General features: G+C 37.3%; 1 long non-coding RNA gene across 1 annotated transcript; it reads left to right on the forward strand.

Moving 5' to 3' along the window:
* The first annotated feature begins 753 nt into the window (after window positions 1–753).
* LOC129348081 (uncharacterized) lies at window positions 754–25,927 on the forward strand. The gene is made up of 3 exons (XR_008600494.1): window positions 754–1,548; window positions 19,978–20,274; window positions 24,709–25,927. It is a non-coding gene; the product is annotated as an uncharacterized LOC129348081 (long non-coding RNA).
* Window positions 25,928–26,243: the final 316 nt, after the last annotated feature.

The following is a 26,243-nucleotide window of genomic DNA, read 5'->3' on the forward strand; positions in this document are numbered from 1 at the left end:
TCTCTCTCTCTCTATATATATATATATATACATATACATATAAGCCTTTAATGTTCATGACTATGTATCAGTGCACTGCTGTAAATCCCTGTTAATGTGCCTGTCCAGTCATTGATTAAACACCCAAAAACTCAGCACTGTGTATCAAAATTACCAAAGGTTTTTCCCTTGAAACAGATGAATAGTCCCCTTCTGTTTTGAAATGTAACAAGCAGACATGTCCCATTCTAATTTACCAACAGAAATTACTACAGAAGACTGTGCAAAACGATTAATTCCCTGATGTTCACTGTTCCCTCTAAACTGCGCGCGTGCGCAATTGCGCACTGCTGACACGGTCTCCGCGCACAGAAAATCTGCACTGCGCACAAAAAAAAAAAAAAAAAATCCAACCTAAATTGTAAATAAAATAAACAAGTAACAATTCATTCTGTGCTATTTTTCAGTGAGAGTCAGTGAGTGACCAGTGACTGGCTGCTGCAGCCAATGATGCGATTCACATACGTATTTACCATAGACTGTATATAATGGTATTTACGCAGCTAATCAATGTCAGGTGTCCTTATGTGTAGCCGTCGTTGTTGTCATAGATATGAATGAGTAGATAGGACACGCCCCTTTGAGCTGCGTGCTACAGCGAGGCTAAGCTAGTGGGGGCAAAGTTTCAGTGCATTCTGTTGATGTAGACGGCGTGAAAACGGAAACAACAAGTATACCAATACCAATTACACACTACGTCGTACGATGGAGACAAGGAAACTTGGAATGACTTTTCATAGGTAAGAATAGTTTTTGGCTCTTTTTTCATTATGAAATCTTGTTGAGAGCTTCCAGTCTATGAGAGCTAACTAGTTAGCCACTAGCAAAACACTAAGGCGAGCTAGCAGCTTGACAACCAAATACCAGACGATTAATAGTAGCTGTAGTATAGTTGTACAAGCAGTAGTAGTAATACTAAAAGTACAAGCAGCAGTAGTAGTATAAACAGCTGTTAGAGTCGTAGTAGTATCAGCATTTGTAATGGTACTAGAAGTTGTAGTAGCAGTGCCAGTATCAGCAGCAGTAGTGAGTGTACTAGTACTAGTTGCATTGCTATGACTACCACCAATACTACCAATAGTAGTTATAAAGCCTAACTCATGTATATCCAGATTACCATCTATGTTCTTCCTCCAAACCCATTTTATGATTGGGATTACAGGCAGTTATTTAGGACTAAAATAATTGAAATGTTACTAAACAAGGTTATACTTATCAAATTAAATAGCTCTAGTCTCCAGTATATTGGCGAATTCGGTTCTTTGTACTTAATTTATTAGCATGATTTCTTTTTAATATGTTGTGTACAGACTTAATTACTTCTCTGTCTACTTTTCTTACTCCATGTAGGTTTCCCAGAGACTATGGGTTGAGGAGGAATTGGAAGTTTGTCAGCTTAGACCTGGTGTCATTCCATCAGTGTTAAACTTCCTGGCTCATCTTGGAAGAGTATGTGCCAGAAAGACCACGACCAAGCAGCCTTGAGATCTTAGGCAGCGTCTCCCTGAGGTGGGTGTCAACAGTGTTCACAGTCAGGTCTGTGGTAATCCCGTCAAAAAAAAATCTAGATTATAAATCAACATGTAACCAAAGCACTCTGTGTATAACGCCATAGTATAGGATGTAGTTCAGAAAATGTCAAAGTATAGTATGCTTTACTCAAGAATAACATAGTATGGCCTGTAGTTCATAGTACAGCATGTTGGCAAGAAAAAAAAAACAAAACATAGATTATTATGTGATTCAAAAAGCGCAAAATGATAGGATGTTGCCTAAAATTGTCATGTATGATATGTGGTTCAAAAAATGTCATAGTGCAGTATATTGTCAAAATAGTATGTAATTCAAGAAAACATCAGAGTATAATATGTCATCTAAAAAATGCCATAGAATAATAATTTCATTGCAAAAGTAAAAGTATAGTAACTTTTAAAACAGTTCGAATTCTTATATGTTGCTAAAAAAAACTAAAACAAAAAAAAGTCACAGTAATATGTCAATTAAAAAAGCCTATAGTATAGCGTGTCGTCCAACAAACATCATAGTATAGCATGTCGCTCTAAAAACGTCACAGTATAGCCTTTAGTCCACAGCTGTCAGTAGGTGAGGAGCAACACAAAAACAGTCCAAACGCTGGTTTCCAGAGGGTTAGATGAGAATTTATTTGAAAGAGTAAGTTTACAACAACACATGTGAGGGGGTTAAAAACAAATGGGTGTTAGTAAAATAAAATAAATCAACAGAACTAAAAGTGAACTTCATGTTGACATTGATGGGCATTCCAACCAGGAACAAAGTAAAAGATAATCAATACAAAAAAAACCTCTTCCTGTTCACCTCTTAAGACCCAAAAACACACCGCAGTAGCACCCTAAACTAAAACTACCAATGGGTTTCCTGTTTTCCTTTCTGAACAATTCAAAGGTCCCTCTCGATCTCCCCACACATCCACCAACCACTGGAACACATCTCCAAAGTTCTGCCGGGCCAGCTCAGCTTCCCCTCAGAAGAAGCGCCGCCACCTGCCAGATGAAGGAGCCTTTTGAGAGGCAGCTGGCATCGTGATTGGATTGTACTTTGGTCTGTTCCAATCCAGCTTCAGCTCCAGAGACGGCAGGCGGGACGAGTCAACGGAGGCCGGGTGGATGAAGGCATGCAGCTGAGTACAATCCAGAAAACAACAGAGGAGGAGTGCAGCGGCCCAGGACCAGAACAACCAGAGTATGTCTCTTAGAAAACATCATAGTAGAGCCTTTGGGATGAAAAAACGCCATCATATACATCATATATTGTACAAATAACAAGTCAAAGCAAAGAGACATACATTGTAGAATTGTAGTAATTGTGGGCTGACTGATTTACTGATTATCAGTATTTTATTTTTTACTGATTTACGGTAATAAATATATTTAAAAATGGTGCTACTTTGGCTCAGAACCTTTATCTACCTGGGGTCGCTCTGTCTTCTGGAGTGATTTGATTGGTTATACGTAACGAATAAAACTCCTTTAACTTTACATCTGTAAACAAAACAAAAACGTATCAACAAAGTTTTCTGTTAGAGTTTGTGTTCTTCTAAGTTTAACTCCAAGACTTTAAATACTTTCATTTACTGCAAATGAATATCTACTCCAAATGTCTCACTAATAATCATTATCAGCCTTAAAAACCCACAAAACACCCCTCTATACTTGACCACACTTAGTACAGTCTGGTTCCCCCTTCTATAAATCTGCTTGGAATCTTCCACTTCCTGTTTGTCAAAGTGGCCTTCTACCTGGACAGGTTTTGTTGGAGCTCATGCAACAAACATTTTGGGTAACTGCACTTTAATATGGATGGATGACACTGAATTAGAGTCTGTTTTAATGAGACTGAGTTAAGATGTGTAGCTCTGTCATTAAATAGTAAATTATTTCTCAGAATTCACAGAGAAAAGTCTGAAATGTTTGCTAGGTTAGCATCCCACATGTTCTTTGGCTCAGCTAAAGTTAACTCTCTCCAACTTCTGGATCTCTTCAGTTGCTTGTTGTTAAAATATCTTGCTGTAGGTGCTGAAGCTCAGAAAGTCTGAGATGTTTGTTCAAAATAAGCTCATTCTCAAGTCTTATCTGAACTGTCTTCTTTTGTTTGAACTTTCCCTAAACTTAGGAGTTAATGACAGAGCAGCACATCCAGACTCAGTCTCATTTATGTAGAGATTAAACTTCAGTGTCATTCATTGATGTTAAAGTGCAGTTTTTCAAATGTTTGTTGCACATGCTCCCGACCAAACCAGTCCAGGTGGAAGACGATGTGAAGAGAAAGCTCCAGAGGATGAATATCACACATTTACATTGGAAATTAATGTCCTTTAATTAAAGATTGTCATGCAAAAGTTGGATTTCCCTTTAATGATGTTCAAATCTTTGAGTGTTTTGTTGATGTTTGTTTCTAAATGTTTTTTGACACTCGGCCCCAAAGATTAAAACCTTCTACGCCTCACAAGCTGCAACAATTCACACATTATCAACTATCTTTCTGCCTAAACTAAGATAAAAAGTGAAAAACTGCCTGATTCCTGTATCATGAATGTAAATCTTTTTGGTTTTTATGACAGTAAACTGAATATATTTGGGCTTGACATTTTATAAACCAAAACAAGAAATGAATTACTGGAGAAAATGACAGATTAATGGACAAAGAAAATGTGTTTTCCAACATATATGGCTGAATTACTCCAACATTACAAGATACATACAATTTTAATTCAATTTTATTTATATAATGCCAATTACAGGTCAAATTGTCTCAAGATGCTTTATTTTTATATTTTTTTGTCATATTTAAAATATGACAAAGTAAGAAATTTAAACCTCTTGACTAATCCAAATTATTATTTAGTTTTTAAGAGACTAATTGACAATTCAAACTTTCTCCACTAAAACTAATAAACATGAGGTCAAATAGAAGGAAGAGTTTTAAATACTGCAGTCCCACGACGACAAGAATAAAGTTTCTCAACAAAAACTAAATCTGCTGGTGGATTCCATTAAAGTCCTAATAAATGATAATAAAGTGTGATACTAAAGGTTTGTGGTGCTAAAAATCTCCAAGTAAAGATATGAACTTGAACATCTGGATGGAGGTTGATAAAAGTTGACCTCCCTTCATTTCTCTGGAGTCGACTCCATGGATTTTATGGATGGTGGTTAAAGACCTGCTCTAGTGATCTTTCTTCTCGTCGCTGTAAAAAGTCAGTCCATCCTGGCCAACTTCAACATCTCTTCATGACAACTTGTTCTGCCTCTGACCTCGTGGAAACTCAAGAAACTCGGGAAAACCCGTGGAGACTCGAGGAACTCGTCGAGACTCGAAGAACTCGTCGGGCGGGGGAAGGTGTGGTGGGCGGTGGGGGGGTAGAGGGGGGAGGCCGCCACCCACCTCCCCGCCTACTCTCCGCCCTGACTCCACCCAGACTCCGCCTTGGCTCCGCCCGTGTGGTCACTTGGAAACTACGATGACAAAGGGACGACGAAATTATGTTTTTTTATATGATCTGTAGCTCAGTGAGTTAAGGATTTGCCTATGGAGCTGCAGGTCGCTGGTTCAAGACCAGACACTTCTTAAATTTTCTCAAAATCCTGACAAAGACAAAGAAAGAAAAATGCCGGTGGTGGGTCTTGAACCTGCGACCTTCCAGTTGGTAGTCCTCTTCTTATCCTCCTGAGCTACTCGCTCAGATACTAATTCTTCTTTTTTTTGCGCATTTATCATCTATTTTTTGGCGTTTTCGAGATTTTTTTTAACTCGAGTCTTGACTCGACCGTTTTTCTCAGGAGGTTGGACTTTCGCCTTTGTGCTGGAGGGTGGAACCCTCAATTCCAAGACTTTCCAAAGCCTACAGACCTCCCGAGTCCTCAGGACCTGAGCTTTCACACAGTCTGAGGGCTGAAATTTTCTCAGTCCCACAGTAGTTCTCTGTTAGATTGAACTTTCACACAGTCCAAGGACTGAAATCTTCTAGGTTCCTGAGTAGTTCTCTGTTAGATTGAACTTTCAGACAGTCCAAGGACTGAAATCTCCTAAGTTCCTGAGTAGTTCTCTGTTTGTTTGAACCTTTCGACAGTCTGAGGACTGAAAACCTAAAAGTTTTTGAGCAGGTCTCTGTTACTTTGAACCTTCAGACAGTCTGAGGACTGAAGTTTTAAAAGTTTCTCAGTACTTCTCTGTTAGTTTGAACTTTCTGGTTAATAGAAGCCTTAAAACTTGTGACCATGAGTCTTGATTTCACATTTAGACCATCCATCTGAGTTCTTTTCAGACCTTTACCTGTGGGTTTTTTAGAAATCCTCAACAAACGTTGATTCTTTTCACTGAACAGTAAAGTTTGTGGAGATCAGAAGGTAACATTAGTTTGATCGATGCCTTCAACCTCTAGTAGACTTTATCTGTAAATCAGTTTTCTGAAATGAGTTCTTAGTAAATCTGTCCACAATCAAACCAAGAACATAGAAAGAGGAAATGTTTGAAGAAACAACTTGATGTTTTCATTTCAGACTAGAAAACACTTTCAGGCCTTTATCTGTTTTTGCTCTTTTGATCATTTTATTGTTTCTTCTGTTTAATTTGATCTTCTAAAGTTTAACCGGTGCCCTTTCAAAGGTTTTATCTTTAGTTTGATTCTTCTTAAATGTTTAGTTTTGCTCTTTTCTCACCTTTTATTCTGTTCTAATGTCTGATCTGATTTCGAAATGTTTTGTCTTTTTCAATGTTTAATTGTTGTTTTTTCAAATGTTTTATCGGCTTGTTTGAAAAATTTCCTTTTCTTTCCCAATGTTTAATTTTTTCGATTAAATCTTTAAGGTTTTTCTTTTTAAATGTTTTACCACCTTTTAATGTTTAATTTTCTTTATTAATGCTTCATTGTATTTTCTGTTTAATTCCTATTTAAAGTTTTATTGTCTTTAAGATTTAATTTTCTAATTAAACATTTAGTTTTTTAATTAAATGTTTTGACTTTTAAAGGTTTAATAATCTAATGAAATGTTTTGTATTTTTCTAAATGTGTAATATTCTTGTTTAATTGTATTTTGTAAATGTTTAATTATCTAAAATATTTCATCTTTAATGTTTAATATATTTGTTTAAAATTTTTTGTTTAATTTCATAATTACATGCTTTGTATCTTCCGTTTAATTATGTAATTGAATATTTTGTCTAATATAATTTAATTGTATTTAATGTTTAACTTTCTTTTTAAAAGTTTTATTATATTAAATGTTTTTTCCTTTGATTTAATTACTCTTTTACTGTAGTTTATTTCTTTAATCTTTTTTTTCTGTCAAGATTTTAACCCAAACCTTAAAAATGAAATAAAACCTTAAATCACAATGAAAATACTTCTGTTGTCACAATCACGAGTTAGTCAATTATTCAGTTTATCAATTCAGCTTTATTTGTTTAGCACCTTTCACACAGATTACAAAACGAAACAAGCAAAGAGAAAAAACTATGCTAAAACTATGAGTAAAACTCAAAAACAAACAAACAAACAAAAAAAGAATTAACATCGTAATAAAATATGTTGTGTCCAGGAGATGGAGGGAGTTTATTGAAGTCTTCTTGGTAAATCATTTAAAATATAAACTTGATATTCAGTCTAAGGAAACTGCAGAGCGACAGAAGAACCAACAATATCTCGTGTTTTCTCCTTTAATGAGTCGACTCTTCTTGTACTTTTAGACCAAAGAACTACAGACTCTTCACAACCTGCTCAAACTCTTGGTACAGGACCTCACCACACGGGTCAAGAAGGTTTCTGTCTCATTTCTACCCTGAAGCTCACCTTCTCCTGCTTTAACTGCTGACAAATGTTTCTGCTGCTCTAAAGTCTGCTCTCCAGAACTTCCTAAAAACTCTCAAAGTCTCTTCTGCTGCAGGTTGCTTTGTAGAACTGTTCCAGAAAACCTCACTAAACCACATGGAGGGGCCTCAAGATAGTCGTCCAAATGAAACCATACAAAAACCAAACTAGCACAACCCAAACGCTAAAGTCTCCTGCAGCCTACCAGAGAACCTCTGAGAACAGAGAATCAGGACAGGAACTCTTACCTTCTGGACAACCAACGTTGGTTCTCAAACAAGAATACAGAATGTGTCTGACCAAAAACCTCTAAAGACTCACTACAGCCAAGATAAAGACACAACTCAGCTGCAGCAAATCCACTAATCACTACACACATTAGCACCATGTGCTAACTGTGGCTAAAGAACCACCTTTACCAAGACAACTATCCAGTACAAAGCCCTAAAACACACCAAGAAACACATTAAAGTCTATTTTACTGCTGGAAGCTGCAAACCAACACCTAAAGAACAAACTATAGCAATGGAGCCAAACCCGGTTCACTGGTGAAGAGAAACAGAGGAAATGTTTGTCTGCAGGTAAATAAAGCAGGAAGACACTGAGCTGCTCAGGTGTTCCTGATAACACCAAGCTGCTCAGGTGTTCCTGATAACACCAAGCAGCCACCTGGACAGCCAATAGGAACACAGCTTACTGGAAGTCCAGAGGGCTGGGTTAGTGAAGGAAATTTAATTTAAAGTTGAAGCAGAAAGTTAACAAAGAAAGTTGAAAACCACCTTCTGATCCCTGAAATCTCTGAGTTTTCACACAAAGAACACCTGAACATGTCAAACTGGCTTCATAGTAGAACCATCATTGTAAAAACGTCATAGTATGGTGTGTTGCTCAAAAAACATTAGGACCCGGCTGTCAGGGGACAAACATGTAAGAAACATGAGAACAGAGAGAACCCAACCAGTAGGTCACAGTTTATCATCCCCCAGTCATCTCCTGAAGTCCATATGGTGAGAGACATCAGTATCTGGTTGTTCATTTACCAGAGGATGCTTATAATCATGCTGATGTGGTCTGTACTCCAAAATCCTGGAGGGACTGTCTAGTATATATTGATAAACATGCGAGTAAATTTATTGCTCTTTATTTAAAGTGTGACAGGATGTCAAGGAAGCAGCTCCATTACAACCAGAGATGCAGAAAACACAGATTCATCCCTAAAAGCCTACACCTTGGCTCCACTGTCAAAGGCCACAGAGCTGAACAGACACTGCTTCACAGAACCAGCTACTGAGCAAGATGTTGAAACAATAATTACTGAGGCCAAACAAAAGTCAACCCAGTTAGCTGGGATAGGACAGTTGGCGCTACACAAAGCACAGAAGATTCAGCACTGCCATAACTTGAAGTTGAGAGAAATGCATCTTTGAAAAGGTCGGCAGGAAAAACAAAGACAAAGACACATGCAAAAAACAGAGTATTTCAGTCTAACACTGCTGGCTCCCACAAAAGTACCACAAATATGTTTGTAGCTTTAGAAGATACTATAAAAGCCTCTACTCACTCCTGTGACAAAAAGCAATCTTGTGATCAAATGAGATACTTTATCAGGGCAACAAATACAACATTCAATATGCAACACATTCTGTACACACACACACGCACACGCACACACAAGTGGGATCTCATGAAAAAAATACTCGGTTTGAATTTCATTTTCATTTGTAGTGAAGGTTGGTCTGATTAAAACTACGTCTAAAAATAATATCACTACACTTGAGTGCAGCGTGCATCTTTTTTATTAAGCAATTATGAGTTTAATTTGTTTGCCCTAAAGCAGCTGAAATAGATCAAAGACCTCATTAATATAAATGAGCAAATTGTAAAAAATGTTTGTTGGGACCGGAGTCGTCTAAATGTCTTTTGACGTGAATGACACCGCTCTGATTGATTTGGTGTGATTAAACAGAGCTTAATCAGATTTGCATAGGTGATCACAGCAGTTACATCAGTTGAATATTAGTCTTCCACACCGATCAGCTGACACAAATAAGCAGCGTGACTTCATTGTGCAGGATAACCCTGCAAGGCCCAATGCTCTCTCCCCTATTATTTCTAATTTACCGCATGTACATGACTTAGCTCTAAAATAGTCTGATTTATGCAGTGTTCGAAATCCTCCAGCACTTGTAAGGACAAAGGTGGGGCAGATTTATCCAAAACACCTCTCGTGGATCATGAGCGTGTCCATATTTAATGAGAATTAATATTCTATCCTCGTGCTCTGTCTGCCCAGATATAACATAGCCGCAAAATATACTGTTTAGACTTGGGGGAATTCCACATATAATTAATTGAGAGAAGTTACTGCCTAAGTGTGCTAACAGTGAAATATTTCAGGATTAGGGTGAAATATAAAGCACAAGTGCATATCAATATGATTCAAATTGCAACTCCAAAACCTACATAAATAGGGTCTGTAATAAGCTTTAAAAAACAAACAAAAATACTTTAGGTTAATTTAAAACATCCTCTGACATGAGGCGGCAAAAATGCACTTCCAGTCAATGGTTCTCCACTGTTAACTAATGTCTGGTAAGTTAGACTGATACACATTCTATAGTCCTAAAACTAGTGGAATTATTGCACCAACAAGAACATTAGCCATTTAGATTTTTAAAAAATAATTAAGTTGGGTTACGGTTTATTTAATGTAAATGTAAATTTAGACTCACTGATTAATCTGAGTAAGCAAACGCTGGTTGCGCTCCAATCTTACAGTGATTATTTTGAAACTGGACAAAATTGAAGTGTATTAGGTGTAATATATTTCATTGCATTTTGGTAGTTAATGGAACTGATTGGTAGCTTATGTTGTGTGTGGCTAAGTTCTTCTATCCTTGCATGTTAACGTCCACATGCTCGTGCTGAATGTGGTTCCACATTGTTCAGGGCGAAAGGTTTTATGTCAGTATATTCTGACACAGCCTACAAAGAACCTTATTTTCTACATCAAAACACTGCCAAATTGTGCTGGTTTAACGAGAGGTAATTTGTCCCACTTTCCACCATGCTGACATTAAAAAAAAAGGAAAATTACATAGACTTTTTTATCAGAAGCAAAAACTGTGAAAATAGGAAGAATCAGCTTATTTTTAAGTTTTTGACAATCTTTTTTGGTCGAATCAAAGCAAAAAATTTGGATATTTTATTTAAATCACTTGATGCTACGTGTTTCAACTAAATAAATGCCAAAAATAAAATAGTTTGCAGTACCATGATTCCATAAAAACAACAACAAACAAACAAAAATGGTTGTACTGCTTCCATAGAAGTGCAGGACTTTATATTTGCAGCGAAAAAAAAGCCAAAGAAGCGAAAAATGGGTTCAAAATTCTCACCATGTACAAAAAAGTTTCTGTAGTTTTTAAAATCATGCATGATTTAGCTCTTTGCTCTCTGATGGACTTAATTTCTAAATAAATGCAAACAGAGCTATCAGAGGTGCAGCTGGGGGCAGGTGACATACAGGAAACTACATTCAATCAGGCTGTCTTTTATTTCAGAGAATCATGTCAATGGAATTCAATACCACAATCAATTAAAAAGTCCCCAACCTATTATTCAATTAAACGTAATTTTTTTAAAAAGAAAGGCTTATTGAGTACTAACAATGTTGAAATAGATATTGTCTTCTTCACCTTCAACAAGATTCCATCTAGAGCATGTCTGTGTCTTTAAGTGTAATATGCTGTATTTAACTGCATTTTCTGAACTCTTTATAATTGAATATGATTTTATTAGAATGCAGTCTGATTGAACTGTTGTGCATATTGTGCAATAATTGCTCATTTTGAATGCCAAACAACATCAGACGAGTGTTTTACACATGACCTGAAGGGGCGTTCAATCTAAAAACCTGAAGCAGTATTGTAAAAACATTTGGAAGACTGAAATTAAATAGCAGGTCAGTCTTCATTTTCACACGAATAGAACTGAGAACTGCTGTAGGTCTTTTGCTTTCTAGTGATTTGTTCCAGATATGTTGAGAAACTGAGTCGATTCTCCAGGTTTGCCTTTGACACTGGGGACAGCGAGCTGATCCTAGAAGCCTGTAGGGGGTCTGGGTGGTTCATAATGTAGCAGCAATTCAGCCTAAACCAATTAGTGCTTTAGCTTTTAAAAATCAATTATTGGACACAGAAAACCAGTTAACTCCAGTATAAAGATGTGAGAACTGGAGTGATTTTCACAGCGATGGTTTTCAGAGAGAAGCCTTGTGGCTAGCTGCATTGCAATGTCCTGTATCCAGACAAGCCTCTGTGGTTTAAAATAGCTCATGTGCCTAATCATTGGGGCCTTTAAACTGTGACAGAACTGAAGTGTTACCACGCTTATAAATGATTTGGTTTTGTGTGTGCTGTTAAGTGAGTGTCACACCACACAAGAAGGCTTCCTTTGTCTTTTGCTCTTGTTTTTCATAACTATTTGCTCGCTGCTCCCATCCTTCTGTGAACCTCAAGCAAGACCAACTGTAGCATTTTCACTGATGACTCAAAAAGCTGATTCCTGATTGCAGTCTTTTTGCCTGTCACCTAAAATTACGTTTGATAGTTACAGTCGAGCTCTTTAAGTGACACCGCAAGTTACAGAGAAAGCCTCAAGCGAGAGTCATAAACCAGCTACTAGCAGGGGAGTCTGGGTATTCTAATAAGTGTCAAGATCTTTTACACGGCAATTACCTTGTTGTTATCGTCAACACAGTGTCACAAGACATGAAGTCCAAACAGAGTTAGTTTTGAACCATGCTGAAGTCTAACAGATGTGACATGCCACTGACTGGCTGCAGCACCTATTAGGATTAACAAGGACAGCTCCACTTAGACAGAAGCTCAGGGTGTCCAAGTGGAGGTTTGAAAAAATGCCAGCAGACGTTGCCTGAATGGAGTTTGACTCTTCTCTCCCACTTTACTTAATTGTTATACTCTGAGTATTTAGGGAGACATTCTTCAAGGCTGACCTAGGGTTAAAAACAAGTTGAGACGAAATGCTGTTTGTACCAAGTTTGAATTAAAAAGAGTTTCAAGCTTGCTGCCTTCTTTTAGGAATTCCATAGACTGGTGTTAATGTTATCAATCTGACTCTTTCTCCTTGGTTTTGTATTTTCTATTTAATAAAAAAAGATGTCTAAAATGTTACGAAAACCCTGAAAATCTTATTACCTTAAGTAATTAACAGCAGATAATACTGAACTTTGTTTTTTGTAATACAAATCCATTATACAGTTCTGACAGTGCTGCTACTGATAATGATGGCTAAAATCTCCAAAGAAGAGAGTAATTACTTCAGAAAAAACAGACCTTAAATGTCAAGGCAGTGACAAAATGATTTTTCAGCTCATGTTTTTGCCAAATAAGTTCCTTGTACAACAAGCCTATTAGTCCATCTTTGGCTTTGTCCCAACATCAGCACTTCTGGTCTGAGGTATTTTAATAATACTTGATTTTTGTGATTCTAATACACAAATCACACCTTTTGGAGAGTTGTGAGATTACAATATTACACATAAGCAGCATCTTGTTTTGATAAACACAATTTATAACTAAGTCAGTAACTAACTTTTTAACTAACCTCAGTAATTAATTTTTAAAATTTATTATTGTTTGGATTTATTTAGAAATGTAAATGTTTAAAAATGCCAAAAAGGCACTTAATCTTATCAGCTGTACTATGCCTACTCAAAGTGACTTCTCCAGATTTCCTTTAATTACATTATCAAATATAAAATGCTATTCATATTATGACAATTACAAGCAATTAATTAATTGTCCCCAATAAGTCTAATAATTTATTATTAATGTCCCTTACGACAACTTAAGACAACTGTTTTTTGCTGACATCAAAGTTGGACAGGAGAACAGAAGGTTTACTTGATTGCTATCCCTACAATAGTGGGACATTATACATAAAAAAAAATAAAATTTAGTTTGCAGACCGTCAATAATACGACAATGCATCTCTGTGTTGAATGAAACAGGAGAAGCTTCTTTTTAAGTCTATTTTTTCCTTCTTCTATGTGGGTATGGGTGTAGGTGTCACAGTTTTGTTGTGTTTTTCTTGGTCTGTATTATGACTGAAAAGGTAGAAATAAAATATTCAAACAAGCAGTGGCTGTGAAAATGTGCTGTGCTTTGCCAGTTTTTGAAGACTATGTACTATAAAAAAAAAGGACTATGTTAGTAGTTTCAAGTGTCATGCATGTTGTTACAGTGATGAGCACTGCAGTCGTAAGGCTTCACCCTTGGAGTAACTATAGAAGTCAACAGCATCTTCACTTTGTGACACTGCTACAGTGACCTACATCACATTATGAGCCCGTCTTACACTAAAAGTCGCTGCTGATATGTGAAGTGAGTCTTGGGGTTTGGTTTAATTTACTTAAGTTGATGAAACACGGAGAAACAAGACAAAAGATAAAATGAGAACAAAGGAAAGAACACAGAGAAAAAAATACATTCTGAGCAGATGAGATAAAAACCCAAACGTGCTTAATAAAAATTCATTGTTAATCATTTTAAATTCCTGCAGGGCTCGGCTTGGGCACTTATCACGAGACCTTTCCGGCAGTTACGGCATTGCTCAATCTCGAAGTATAACAAATTCTACATTTTTGCAAATCTCATCTGACCTTGTGTGCGCTTGCTCAAAAACTATTTGAATTTCTTTGACAGCAGGAGATCAGAGTGGGAGAGTGAAGGGACAGAAAAATGGAATCCGAAAGGAGAGCAGCATGAGAGAGAAACACACAGGATGAAAGAATTGCAACAAAACAAGTGAATCAGCAGGGAGCCAAGGTCACCTGAATTTGAGAGCAGCTGACTTATCGAGAGGCGAGTGGATTGTGTGAAAAAGTGAAAGTGAAAATAAAATACAGCATCCAAAATTTTCAATAATAGAAATCATCCATTTGAGGAAATATGCTCAACTATTTAAAACATTTCCTATTTCATTAAACTTCCCCAAAACACAACTCTCTCCTTGTGTCTCCTCTCTGCGCTCACAACTTTCTCCTTCTCTCCTTTATTTATTTTATTTTTTGTTATAACTCTAAGAAATCCAATCATTTCTATATGTGTCAAACCTCAAGCTTGATCTCTCAAACAAAGGCAGGCGAATTTGATTTGAGTGAATTCAGGAGCTTTGCGGCGATGAATAAAACATTTCTTCTCCTTGATGTTACCCGGACTTATCAAGTCACAGATTCCCCCTTTGAGCTCGGTGGTGACACAGTGTAGGAACCCCTGTGCAGGATGAAAAAGAAAAGATGAAGTTTCTACTGTCTATCTTCAGCTTTGGCTATGAGGAGAGATAACTGCACAAACTTGAAGATATACAGGTAGGTCCAACCCATGGACACGATGAAGGAGATTGATTTTAGATCAGTCTTTAGATGAATGATACATTGCACATAGGAGAACAAAAAACAGAAAGTAAAGAAAAAGAAAGTTGATCTTGGATTTCATCTGCCGCGTACAACTTGTGAAAATACCGTCATTTGTGCAAAACTTGGATATGTAAGGATTAAGAAGACTGTGTGGGAGTTATACAAGATATACATTCTTTCTTAATCCACAGTTTCACTTGCAGGCTCATTGTGATCAGTGACTGTATGCATGACATGTACAGTGGGTAAGGAAAGTATTCAGACCCCTTTAAATTTTTCACTCTATTTCATTGCAGCCATTTGTTAAAATCAAAAAAGTTCATTTTATTTCTCATTAATGTACACTCAGCACCCTATCTTGACAGAAAAAAACTGAAATGTAGAAATTTTTGCAAATTATTAAAAAAGAAAAACTGAAATATCACACGGTCATAAGTATTCAGACCCTTTACTGTGACACTCATATTTAACTCACCTGCGGTCCATTTCTTCTGATCCTCCTTGAGATGGTTCTACTTCTTCATTGGAGTCCAGCTGTGTTTAATTAAACTGATTGGACTTGATTAGGAAAGGCACACACCTGTCTATATAAGACCTTACAGCTCACAGTGCATGTCAGAACAAATGAGAATCATGAGGTCGAAGGAACTGCCCAAGGAGCTCAGAGACAGAATTGTGGCAAGGCACAGATCTGGCCAAGGTTACAAAAGAATTTCTGCAGCACTCAAGGTTCCTAAGAGCACAGTGGCCTCCATAATCCTTAAATGGAAGAAGTTTGGGACGACCAGAACTCTTCCTAGACCTGGCCGTCCAGCCAAACTGAGCAATGGTGGGAGAAGGGCCTTGGTGAGAGAGGTAAAGAAGAACCCAAAGATCACCGTGGCTGAGCTCCAGAGATGCAGCAGGGAGATGGGAGAAAGTTCCACAAAGTCAACTATCACTGCAGCCCTCCACCAGTCGGGCCTTTATGGCAGAGTGGCCCGACGGAAGCCTCTCCTCAGTGCAAGACATATGAAAGCCCGCATAGAGTTTGCCAAAAAATACATGACGGACTCCCAGACTATGAGAAATAAGATTCTCTGGTCTGATGAGACCAAGATTGAACTTTTAACTGTTAATTCTAAGCGGTATGTGTGGAGAAAACCAGGCACTGCTCATCACCTGCCCAATACCATCCCAACAGTGAAACATGGTGGTGGCAGCATCATGCTATGGGGGTGTTTTTCAGCTGCAGGGACAGGACGACTGGTTGCAATTGAAGGAAAGATGAATGCGGTCAAGTACAGAGATATCCTGGAAGAAAACCTCTTCCAGAGTGCTCTGGACCTCAGACTGGGCCGAAGGTTCACCTTCCAACAAGACAATGACCCTAAGCACACAGCTAAAATAACAAAGGAGTGGCTTCGGAACAACTCTGTGACCATTCTTGACTGGCCCAGCCAGAGCCCTGACCTAAACCCAACTGAGCATCTCTGGAGAGATCTGAAAATGGCGGTCCACCAACGTTCACCATCCAACCTGACAGAACTGGAGAGGATCTGCAAGGAAGAATGGCAGAGGATCCCCAAATCCAGGTGTGAAAACCTGCATCATTCCCAAGAAGACTCATGGCTGTACTAGCTCAAAAGGGTGCTTCTACTCAATACTGAGCAAAGGGTCTGAATACTTATGACCGTGTGATATTTCAGTTTTTCTTTTTTAATAATTTGCAAAAATTTTTACATTTCTGTTTTTTTCTGTCAAGATAGGGTGCTGAGTGTACATTAATGAGAAATAAAATGAACTTTTTTGATTTTAGCAAATGGCTGCAATGAAACAAAGAGTGAAAAATTTAAAGGGGTCTGAATACTTTCCGTACCCACTGTATGTATTCATATTTATGTGTGCCGTTTGCTGATGCGGGGCCAAATTGGGAACTAAAATAGGATTCACACTTTTAAAAAGTGACAAATAAGAATTAGAATTAACAGCTTTGGATGCAGAAATTCAAAGGACACCCACACACAATTATTTAAACAGATTTTTCATTCTCACTATAGCACATTTGTCAGTGCTGTGTTACTGTAGGTGGTCAAATTATTGCTTAGCTGTTGAACAATCGAAGGAAAATGTAGTGAAATCAGAATCTCACCAGATCTCTTCCCATTTCACCGCCATCCTTACAAAACCCTCCAAAACTGACAGAATCTAAACTACTTTTATTTTTAAGCCTTTACGGCTTATTGGATATAATGGCATTAGAAGAGGATATAAGGAAGGAGATGAAATGCAACTTGTTGGAGGAGTTACCACAAATACAAACAGGAATTAACACAATCCAATTTGAAAGTGTGGAGTGCCAGTGTTAATTTTTGTGCTGAAAGTGTTGAACACTGTGTTTAAACACTAAGTATTGACTCACTGTGTAGTTAATATAGGATTTCAAAACTTTTCAGGGTGAGCTTTTCTTTTCGTGCTAGAGACCAAATCGGGGTGGCAGGACGAAGGACTGTATAGTGTTGTGATCCAAATGGAGGCTGTGCACCATGAAAGACAAACTATGCAAAGACATTTGTTCACTTCCAACTTTCTCTCTAGGTGATCATTTTACACATATCTTTGAATTATATCCATGCCGACTGTCAGACGATGTCAGGGTTAAAAATTGGGAGTTTAGCAACGCAAAACAGCAACTTGGAAATGGTTGAGAACTGACTGCTGGTTAAGATGTTGTCTTATTTGGTTGCACTTAAGTCGCTATTTCATACTTGTGCTGTTATCTGGCAACAGAATCAGTAAAGTATGTACATGAGAACAGCTTTATTGCTAGATAGCTATATTAAAATATACTACTTATGAGCATCGAGGCTAGGAGAGAAGCAGAAATATGCGAACGAGCAAATACAAGTCAATGATGTCACAAAAATGCTAATAGGTGCAAGTAGGGCTTAAAAAGGGCTAAAAAAAATTGATATTTCAAATCAAAATCGCCATTTCAGACAATGCAGGTATCAAACTGCAAAGGCCGCAATTTTTGACACACTTAATGCAGTGTGTCTCACCCAGTTTAGTGCTGTGTCAGTGGTTGAACAAATTAATGCCATCCTGCTTGTGTGACAATTACACTTTTGAAAAATATTTATGATCTGACGATACAAATCGCATGCCTGAAAAATCGCAATTGGATATACTCCCCACATTGTTCAGCCCTTATGTCATCTCACAACATTTAGCCACTTTTTTAACACGCTTAAACTGCTTCCTATTGAAATCAATTGGCAACACTGCACTCAACAGTGAAAGGTTATACTTACGGACGACAATACCAACAAGTGGCAATTTTCTCCTCTCAAACATCACCATCAACCACTGTTCCCTCTAAGCTGCGCGCGTGCGCAATTGCGCACTGCTGACACGGTCTCCGGGCACAGAAAATCTGCACTGCGCACAAAAAAAATAATCCAACCTAAATTGTAAATAAAATAAACACGTAACAGTTCATTCTGTGCTTTTTTTCAATGAGTCCGTGAGTGACCGGTGACTGGCTGCTGCAGCCAATGATGCGATTCACATACGTATTTACCATAGACTGTATATAATGGTATTTACGCAGCTAATCAATGTCAGGTGTCCTTATGTGTAGCCGTCGTTGTTGTCATAGATATGAATGAGTAGATAGGACACGCCCCTTTGAGCTGCGTGCTACAGCGAGGCTAAGCTAGTGGGAGCAAAGTTTCAGTGCATTCCGTTGATGTAGACGGTGTGAAAACGGAAACAACAAGTATGCCGGCTCACTGTGCTGCATACAATTACACACTGCGTCGTACGATGGAGACAAGGAAACTTGGAATGACTTTTCATAGGTAAGAATAGTTTTTGGCTCTTTTTTCATTATGAAATCTTGTTGAGAGCTTCCAGTCTATGAGAGCTAACGAGTTAGCCACTAGCAAAACGCTAAGGCGAGCTAGCAGCTTGACAACCAAACACCAGACGATTAATAGTAGCTGTAGTATAGTTGTACAAGCAGTAGTAGTAATACTAAAAGTACAAGCAGCAGTAGTAGTATAAACAGCTGTTAGAGTCGTAGAAGTAGTATCAGCATTTGTAATAGTATTACAAGTTGTAGTAGCAGTGCCAGTATCAGCAGCAGTAGTGAGTGTACTAGTACTAGTTGCATTGCTATGACTACCACCAATACTACCAATAGTAGTTATAAAGCCTAACTCATGTATATACAGATTACCATCTATGTTCTTCCTCCAAACCCATTTTATGATTGGGATTACAGGCAGTTCTTTAGGACTGCTCTCAAATAATTGAAATGTTACTAAACAAGGTTATACTTATCAAATTAAATAGCTCTAGTCTCCAGTATATTGGCGAATTCGGTTCTTTGTACTTAATTCTTTAGTAGTTCATAGTACAGCATGTTGGCAAGAAAAAAAAAACAAAACATAGATTATTATGTGGTTCAAAAAGCGCAAAATGATAGGATGTTGCCTAAAATTGTCATGTATGATATGTGGTTCAAAAAATGTCATAGTGCAGTATATTGTCAAAATAGTATGTAATTCAAGAAAACATATGTTATCTAAAAAATGCCACAGAATAATAATTTCATTGCACAAGTAAAAGTATAGTAACTTTTAAAACTGTTCGAATTATTATATGTTGCTAAAAAAAACAAAAAAAAAACTAAACCAAAAAAACTAAAACAAAAAAAAGGTCACAGTAATATGTCAATTAAAAAAGCCTGTAGTATAGCGTGTCACCCAACAAACATCATAGTATAGCATGTCGCTCTAAAAACGTCACAGTGTAGCCTTTAGTCCACAGCTGTCAGTAGGTGAGGAGCAACACAAAAACAGTCCAAACGCTGGTTTCCAGAGGGTTAGATGAGAATTTATTTGAAAGAATAAGTTTACAACAACACAATATGTGAGGGGGTTAAAAACAAATGGGTGTTAGTAAAATAAAAATAAATCAACAGAATTAAAAGTGAACTTCATGTTGACATTGATGGGCATTCCAACCAGGAACAAAGTAAAAGATAATCAATACGAAAAAAAAACCTCTTCATGTTCACCTCTTAAAACCCAAAAACACACCGCAGTAGCACCCTAAACTAAAACTACCAATGGGTTTCCTGTTTTCCTTTCTGAACAATTCAAAGGTCCCTCTCTGTCTCCCCACACATCCACCAACCACTGGAACACATCTCCAAAGTTCTGCCGGGCCAGCTCAGCTTCCCCTCAGAAGAAGTGCTGCCACCTGACAGATGAAGGAGCCTTTTGAGAGGCAGCTGGCATCGTGATTGGACTGTACTTTGGTCTGTTCCAATCCAGCTTCAGCTCCAGAGACGGCAGGCGGGACGAGTCAACGGAGGCCGGGTGGACGAAGGCATGCAGCTGAGTACAATCCAGAAAACAACAGAGGAGGAGTGCAGCGGCCCAGGACCAGAACAACCAGAGTATGTCTCTTAGAAAACATCATAGTAGAGCCTTTGCTATGAAAAAACACCATCATATACATCGTAGATTGTACAAATAACACGTATAGGAAAGAGACATACATTGTAGAATTGTAGTAATTGTGGGCTGACTGATTTACTGATTATCAGTATTTTATTTTTTACTGATTTACGGTAATAAATACATTTAAAAATGGTGCTACTTTGGCTCTGAACCTTTATCTACCTGTGGTCGCTCTGTCTTCTGGAGTGATTTGATTGGTTATACGTAACGAATAAAACTCCTTTAACTTAACATCTGTAAACAAAACAAAAACGTATCAACAAAGTTTTCTGTTAGAGTTTGTGTTCTTCTAAGTTTAACTCCAAGACTTTAAATACTTTCATTTACTGCAAATGAATATCTACTCCAAATGTGTCACTAATAATCATTATCAGCTTTAAAAACCCACAGAACACCCCTCTATACTCGACCACACTTAGTACAGTCCGGTTCCCCCTTCTATAAATCTGCTTGGAATCTTCCACTTCCTGTTTGTCAAAGTGGCCTTCTACCTGGACAGGTTTTGTTGGAGCTCATGCAACAAACATTTTGGGTAACTGCACATTAATATGGATGGATGACACTGAATTAGAGTCTGTTTTCATGAGACTGAGTTAAGATGTGTAGCTCTGTCATTAAATAGGTAATTATTTCTCTGAATTCACAGAGGAAAGTCTGAAATGTTTGCTAGGTTAGCATCCCACATGTACTTTGGCTCAGCTAAAGCTAACTCTCTCCAACTTCTGGATCTCTTGAGTTGCTTGTTAAATTATCTTGCTATAGGTGCTGAAGCTCAGAAAGTCTGAGATGTTTGTTCAAAATAAGCTCATTCTCAAGTCTTATCTGAACTGTCCTCTTTTGTTTGAACTTCCCCTAAACTTAGGAGTTAATGACAGAGCAGCACATCCAGACTCAGTCTCATTTATGTAGAGATTAAACTTCAGTGTCATTCATTGATGTTAAAGTGCAGTTTTTCAAATGTTTGTTGCACATGCTCCCGACCAAACCAGTCCAGGTGGAAGACGATGTGAAGAGAAAGCTCCAGAGGATGAATATCACACATTTACATTGGAAATTAATGTCCTTTAATTAGACATTGTCATGCAAAAGTTGGATTTCCCTTTAATGATGTTCAAATCTTTGTTGTGTGTTTTGTTGATGTTGGTGTCTAAATGTTTTTTGACACTCGGCCCCAAAGATTAAAAACTTCTGCGCCTCACAAGCTGCAACAATTCACACATTATCAACTATCTTTCTGAATAAACTAAGATAAAAAGTGAAAAACTGCCTGATTCCTGCATCATGAATGTAAATCTTTTTGGTTTTTATGACAGTAAACTGAATATATTTGGGTTTGACATTTTATAAACCAAAACAAGAAATGAATTACTGGAGAAAACAATCAACAGATTAATGGACAAAGAAAATGTGTTTTCCAACATATACGGCTGAATTACTCCAACATTACAAGATACATACAATTTTAATTCAATTTTATTCATATAATCCCAATTACAGGTCAAATTGTGTCAAGATGCTTTATTTTTATATTTTTTTGTCATATTTAAAATATGACAAAGTAAGAAATTTAAACCTCTTGACTAATCCAATTTCTTATTTAGTTTTTAAGAGACTAATTGACAATTCAAACTTTCTCCACTAAAACTAATAAACATGAGGTCAAATAGAAGGAAGAGTTTTAAATACTGCAGTCCCACGACGACAAGAATAAAGTTTCTCAACAAAAACTAAATCTGCTGGTGGATTCCATTAAAGTCCTAATAAATGATAATAAAGTGTGATACTAAATGTTTGTGGTCCTAAAAATCTCCAAGTAAAGATATCAAGTTGAACATCTGGATGGAGGTTGATAAAAGTTGACCTTCCTTCATTTTTGTGGAGCGACTCCATGGATTTTATGGATGGTGGTTAAAGACCTGCTCTTCTAGTGGTCTTCCTTCTAGTCACTGTAAAAAGTCAGTCCATCCTGGCCAACTTCAACACCTCTTCATGACAACTTGTTCTGCCTCCGACCTGGTGGAAACTCAAGAAACTCGGGAAAACCCGTGGAGACTCGAGGAACTCGTCGAGATTCGAAGAACTCGTCGGGCGGGGGAAGGTGTGGTGGGCGGTGGGGGGGTAGAGGGGGGAGGCCGCCACCCACTTCCCCGCCTACTCTCCGCCCTGACTCCACCCAGACTCCGCCTTGGCTCCGCCCGTGTGGTCACTTGGAAACTACGATGACAAAGGGACGACGAAATTATGTTTTTTTATCTGATCTGTAGCTCAGTGAGTTAAGGCTTTGCCTATGGAGCTGCAGGTCGCTGGTTCAAGACCAGACCCTTCTTAAGTTTTCTCAAAATCCTGACAAAGACAAAGAAAGAAAAATGCCGGTGGTGGGTCTCGAACCTGCGACCTTCCAGTTGGTAGTCTATCCTCTTATCCTCCTGAGCTACTCGCTCAGATACTAATTCTTCTTTTTTTTGCGCATTTATCATTTATTTTTTGGCGTTTTCGAGATTTTTTTTTTAACTCGAGTCTCGATCGACCGTTTTTCTCAGGAGGTTGGACTTCAGCCTTTGTGCTGGAGGGTGGAACCCTCAATTTCAAGACTTTCCAAAGCCTACAGACCTCCCGAGTCCTCAGGACCTGAGCTTTCACACAGTCTGAGGGCTGAAATTTTCTCAGTCCCACAGTAGTTCTCTGTTAGATTGAACTTTCAGACAGTCCAAGGACTAAAATCCTCTAAGTTCCTGAGTAGTTCTCTGTTAGTTTGAACCTTTCGACAGTCTGAGGACTGAAAACCTAAAAGTTCTTGAGCAGTTCTCTGTTACTTTGAACCTTCAGACAGTCTGAGGACTGAAGTTTTAAAAGTTTCTCAGTACTTCTCTGTTAGTTTGAACTTTCTGGTTAATAGAAGCCTTAAAACTTGTGACCATGAGTCTTGATTTCACATTTAGACCATCCATCTGAGTTCTTCTCAGACCTTCACCTGTGGGTTTTTTAGAAATCCTCAACAAACTTTGATTCTTTTCATTGAACAGTGGAGTTGTGGAGATCAGAAGGTAACATTAGTTTGATCGATGCCTTCAACCTCTAGTCGACTTTATCTGTAAATCAGTTTTCTGAAATGAGTTCTTAGTAAATCTGTCTACAATCAAACCAAGAACATAGAAAGAGGAAATGTTTGAAGAAACAACTTGATGTTTTCATTTCAGACTAGAAAACACTTTAAGGCCTTTCTCTGTTTTTGCTCTTTTGATCATTTTCTTGTTTCTTCTGTTTAATTTGATCTTCTAAAGTTTAACTGGTGCCCTTTCAAAGATTTTATCTTTAGTTTGATTCTTCTTAAATGTTTAGTTTTGCTCTTTTCTCACCTTTTATTCTGTCCTAATGTCTGATCTGATTTCGAAATGTTTTGTCTTTTTAATGTTTGTTGTTTTTTCAAATGTTTTCGCGGCTTGTTTTAAAAATTTCCTTTTCTTTCCCAATGTTTAATTTTTTGATTAAATCTTTAAGGTTTTTCTTTTTAAATGTTTTACCACCTTTTAATGTTTAATTTTCTTTTTTAATGCTTCACTGTATTTTCTGTTTAATTCCTATTTAAAGTTTTATTGTCTTGAAGATTTAATTTTCTAATTAAACATTTAGTTTTTTAATTAAATGTTTTGACTTTTAAAGGTTTAATAATCTAATCAAATGTTTTGTATTTTTCTAAATGTGTAATATTCTTGTTTAATTGTATTTTTTAAATGTTTAATTATCTAAAATATTTCATCTTTAATGTTTAATATTTTTGTTTAAAATTTTTTGTTTAATTTCATAATTACATGCTTTGTATCTTCCATTTGATCATCTAATTGAATATTTTGTCTAATATAATTTAATTGTATTTAATGTTTAATTTTCTTTTTAAAAGTTTTATTATATTAAATGTTTTTTTCCTTTGATTTAATTACTCTCTTACTGTAGTTTATTTCTTTAATTTTTTTTTCTGTCAAGATTTTAACCCCAAACTTAAAAATGAAACAAACCCTTAAATCACAATGAAAATACTTCTGTTGTCACAATCACGAGTTAGTCAATTATTCAGTTTATCAATTCAACTTTATTTGTTTAGCACCTTTCACACAGATTACAAAACTAAACAAGCAAAGAGAAAAAACTATGCTAAAACTATGAGTAAAACTCAAAAACAAACAAACAAAAAAAAAGAACATCGTAATAAAATATGTTGTGTCCAGGGGATGGAGGGAGTTTATTGGGCTCAAATGGGAAATCATTTAAAATATAAACTTGATATTCAGTCTAAGGAAACTGCAGAGCGACAGAAGAACCAACAATATCTCGTGTTTTCTCCTTTAATGAGTCGACTCTTCTTGTGCTTTTAGACCAAAGAACTACAGACTCTTCACAACCTGCTCTAACTCTTGGTACAGGACCTCACCACACGGGTCAAGAAGGTTTCTGTCTCATTTCTACTCTGAAGCTCACCTTCTCCTGCTCAAACTGCTGACAAATGTTTCTGCTGCTCTAAAGTCTGCTCTCCAGAACTTCCTAAAAACTCTCAAAGTCTCTTCTGCTGCAGGTTGCTTTGTAGAACTGTTGCAGAAAACCTCACTAAACCACATGGAGGGGCCTCAAGATAGTCGTCCAAATGAAACCGTACAAAAACCAAACTAGCACAACCCAAACGCTAAAGTCTCCTGCAGCCTACCAGAGAACCTCTGAGAACAGAGAATCAGGACAGGAACTCTTACCTTCTGGACAACCAACGTTGGTTCACAAACAAGAATACAGAATGTGTCTGACCAGAAACCTCTGAAGACTCACTACAGCCAAGATAAAGACACAACTCAGCTGCACCAAATCCACTAATCACTGCACACATTAGCACCATGTGCTAACTGTGGCTAAAGAACCACATTTACCAAGACAACTATCCAGTACAAAGCCCTAAAACACACCAAGAAACACATTAAAGACGATTTTACTGCTGGAAGCTGCAAGCCAACGCCTAAAGAACAAACTGAAGCAATGGAGCCAAACCCGGTTCAGTGGTGAACAGAAGCAGAGGAAATGTTTGTCTGCAGCTAAATAAAGCAGGAAGACACTGAGCTGCTCAGGTGTTCCTGATAACACCAAGCAGCCACCTGGACAGCCAATAGGAACACAGCTTACTGGAAGTCCAGAGGGCTGGGTTAGTGAAGGAAATTTAGTTTAAAGTTGAAGCAGAAAGTTAACAAAGAAAGTTGAAAACCACCTTCTGATACCTGAAATCTCTGAGTTTTCACACAAAGAACACCTGAACATGTCAAACTGGTTCCATAGTAGAACCATCATTGTAAAAATGTCATAGTATGGTGTGTTGCTCAAAAAACATTAGGACCCGGCTGTCAGGGACAAACATGTAAGAAACATGAGAACAGAGAGAACCCAACCAGTAGGTCACAGTTTATCATCCCCCAGTCATCTCCTGAAGTCCATATGGTGAGAGACATCAGTATCTGGTTGTTAATTTACCAGAGGATGCTTATAATCATGCTGATGTGGTCTGTACTCTACAGTATTTTAGTGACTCAATAAATGCCTAAGTTGTTTTTTATTAAATGCTTTTTAGTTTTTATTAAACATTTAAGAGCCTATATGTAATCAATAAATGGCCTTTGTCTATCTTAAGAAAAACTCACTCAGAACTCTGATATGTTAACAGTACTAAATAAATCAATAAATACATGCATACACACAAAAATAAGTTAATACATTAACTGTGTTAAGATTTAGATTTAAAAAAAAAGTTGTTTATGTTTTTACAGAATCCAGTATTGCTCACTGGTTGGTCATTACATTTTGTTAGTTTGATTTCACTGTTTAAAATGATGCCACCTCTTTTCAGACAGAACCTGTGATAATAAAACAATACAAT

The sequence above is a fragment of the Amphiprion ocellaris genome, chromosome 23 (assembly GCF_022539595.1).
Source record: "Amphiprion ocellaris isolate individual 3 ecotype Okinawa chromosome 23, ASM2253959v1, whole genome shotgun sequence".
Taxonomy (NCBI): Eukaryota; Metazoa; Chordata; class Actinopteri; family Pomacentridae; genus Amphiprion; species Amphiprion ocellaris.